Below are 3,669 nucleotides of genomic sequence, written 5' to 3'. Positions count from 1 at the left end.
TCTCTAGGAACTTACCAAACAATATGATGGCATTTCTATTCAAATATATAAGGGCTGGTACTAAAAAAGTGAAAGAGTTGAATTCAGGGAAAGCAATTTACCCAGTAAAGAGGGTAGATCCTATTTTGCTCTTAGTTAAACTAGAGTCAGTCCAGAGTAACTTCCATTATTTACTCCACCTTTACACAAGTGTAAACTGAGAACAGATCTGAAGAAGGGCATTTTGTCCCTAAAAGCTTCTGTAATATCTCTCCCAACCATACAGCTGGGAGAGTGCAACTATAACCGAATTTAAGACTTGCGTGTACAGGAGTTGTCAGGAAAGTTCATCCAAACTGCCAAGGGAGTGTATTGCACTAAATTGGATAAAGCATTCAGATTTTAGACTACAATTTCATCAAAAAAAAAATCCTGATTTAAAATCTGGGGAAACACCAGCAGAAAGAAACTTGATTGAGGACTTTTGGAGGCCACATCTGCAAAATCTTCTTCCACTGCACACTGTAATCCCAAGAGTAGTTCCTGGATGTAGGTGAATGGGAGTCACAGCAGGGTCATGCTGATATTAGGAAGGGTTAGTCAGGTAAGTAAGGACTGCCTTTAAGGGTTGATTCTTAATTTCCTGGTAATCATTCCAGAATGCTTACAGTAATTATCACAGTAATAGTTTTGAATAGTTTTTACAGCCTGATGGGAAAAAAACAGAACAAAAACGTAATGACAACACGGTTGGCAGCTGAATTGCCAAACAGTACACAGTTTTTTTTTCATTTATATAGATTGACTTTGGTATAACTGCTTAGGATGTAAACTCCTGTATCAATTCAAGTATACCAAACTATGAAACCATGACCCAATGGAGCCATGCAGAATAGACATTGATGAACATTTTGAATTTGATTTTGTCTGAGAACTTTTTTGCTGAAGCCTTTACTTATTTACAATTTTAAGTCACACTCAGTACTAAGTTCTCCTAAAATGCCTTCAAGTGCCCTAAAACTATCACCTCTAATTTTCTTATGATATTCCAATTTCTGCAATACAATTAATTCTGGTAGTACCTGCAGCCTCCTACTAGTCACAGTGGTGGTTGTTTGACTTCCAGTATAGAGTCATTGACTCTTACCCCTGTTGTCAAGTTGCAGGAAGGGGCACAGGGATGGAGGCGGAGAAAATGATTTTACATAAAGTGAATATTCATTGTTTTGCAGACAAGGGTGACTTCCAGTACAACATATAATAGAAAGAAGGGCTGCGTAGGGGGAGCACAGCTCCACTGATACCCATTTATACATGAGGATCTTGACCCCAGGTAATGGATAGTGTAAATGGGTGTATCTAACACAATGGTTTGATCACGAGAGAAGATAAAGCCTTTCTCAACTTATTAGCACTTTCCACGAACTTGGAATAGATTTTTCCTCTTCAAATTCCTAACACTTCTATTTCCCCCCCAAGCTGCCCATGGAAATGTAGAGTTAGGGGAAATTTAGATTAAAGCAGATTCAACGAGCAAATTTAAAAGAGAAAAAAAAAAGAAAAGAAAAAGAAAACTCTAGTGTTTAATTACAGGCACTTTAAGTAAGTAGTTTTGTTTGGAAAAGATTGTATAGATTTAACGTCCTTATCTGAGGACAAGAAAGTCGAGAAAGTTATAGGACTGGAAAGGGCAATAAGAAGGGTCAGAGAAGGGCAGAGCTGGTGTAGTAATAATTTAAAAGAACACACTATACAGTGCTTGGTGTCTGACAGATCACTGTATTCAATTCCACAAGGAGACGGGTTGCGTGCCAAGGAAGATGTTTCAGCATGCCGATGGAGCTCCTCGGGGAAAACTTTGATCAAAGAAGTGATTAAGAGGGATCTTACAGGGTCAAACTGAACTCCTTTGTTCTTCTGATTTTTTTTTTTCCCCAAAAACATTTGCACTCAATAAAGCTGGCTCTGCTCTTGAGTACACATTGGCAATTAAATGCTTGCTTGGCTAGCTGAACCCCCTCTGTCTCGTCTCTGAAATTTGTTTTAGGAATGAGGTAGAGGAATACGGCGCTTCTGGATTCCGGGAACCTCCACTCCCCGAACGGCATCCGCTTCTGCTCATGTCACAAGCCTGAGCCACTCATCACTCTTTCCAAAACTACGTTTGCAAGAAGGCTGCTCAATGCGGTGAACAAAATCACAGGATGCATTTCCTCTGTCATTTATCAGGCTCACCTTAAATGGTTTCTTCAAAATGCAATATGCCCTTCAATCAAAATCTTTGATAAAGAAAGCTAATGGACATGATAAATACGGCAAATTGCAGTCAGTAGAGTCCTCCCAGCAGAGAATTTGGCCTCCACAAACCTTTACCTGCAACTTGTATTATAAAGGCACAAGACCATAAAGACCAGTGTGCTAACTTCTGTATATGAAATAAATGAATGGTGCTTTCATTTTAAATGTATTTTAAAATTGAATGGTGCATCGATAACTATGTCTGCATCAGGGTGGGAACAGGAACAGAAGCAAAGCAAACAAACACACACCACTTACACGGTGTGGCAGAAGGCAAGGTAGAGTTGGACCTTATAGAATAACTGAATCAGAGATGCATACACAAGCTTTCATGAGCAAGAAGATGTTGAACACCTTCACCTCTGATGGAAGCCAACGGGCCGTGTGACACATTGCTGGATAAGACACTAATTGTGCCGGACCTGAATGTGAGGTCTAGCCATCTTTCCGAATGAAATATAGCTTGCGATCAAACCTGTTTTTCTCCTGTAAGAACTGAATCTACCTAAAAAGGTCACTGGCAAACTACTTCCCTCCAGTTGCTACACCCGCGACACATAAATGAGAGCCTTGCAACTATGAAAGGCAGCCCAGTTACCCAGTCCCTGAAACGCAGGGAGGTTTTGTCAGGCAACCTGTATCAATATCAAACATCATCCACCAGCTCAATAAAATGAACAAAAACTGTTTTATCCCCAAAGTCCCATAAAAATCATGAACTATCAGAGGAGTCACAAAACATTACATTCTAGTGCTAGTATGTAAGTGTTGCACTAGTGCAGGTTAATGTTTGAAGCCTGCTAAATACAAGTCCAACTATAGTGTCTTTGACTTCCTGGCATCAAGAGGTGGTATGAATCTCTTTTCCACATAAAATATTCACTTACTACTTCATATGGCTTTTCTCTTTAAATTTGAGGTTTAAAATCCAAGGATGACATTCATTTAAATCATTTATATTCCTTTAAAGCCACACTGACACATGTAAGCGGGGGGTTTTTTCCTGCCTATTATGGCAGGCTTTTTCTTCCTATGCATCTGCGACAGTGTGAAAAATGCTGAAAGGCTCTATTTCCCCAACCCCCAAAGAACCATTAGAGAAAATATGCTTTATTTGCCCTTATTTCATACGAAGCATTACCTAGATGAAAAAAAATCTTTTCTTTTCTCTCTTGTTCATCATCATCATTTTTTTTTTTTGCTTGCTAAAATGTGTTTTCAAAATTCTCCATACAAATTCTATTTGCACAATCCTTTGCAAGCAGGTAGAAATTATACCTCTGAAAATGGCTGCTAAAAGTTTGATTTATTAACAGCAGCTTGTTAAATGTATCTAAGGAAGAGAGGAATTCTTTTTAATAATGAAAGTATCCCCCCCACACACACACACAT

The sequence above is a fragment of the Gavialis gangeticus genome, unplaced genomic scaffold, assembly GCF_001723915.1.
Source record: "Gavialis gangeticus isolate Ggan-Ray unplaced genomic scaffold, GavGan_comp1, whole genome shotgun sequence".
Taxonomy (NCBI): Eukaryota; Metazoa; Chordata; order Crocodylia; family Gavialidae; genus Gavialis; species Gavialis gangeticus.
The sequence above is the reverse complement of the archived record's forward strand: the minus strand, read 5'-3'. Positions refer to the sequence as shown.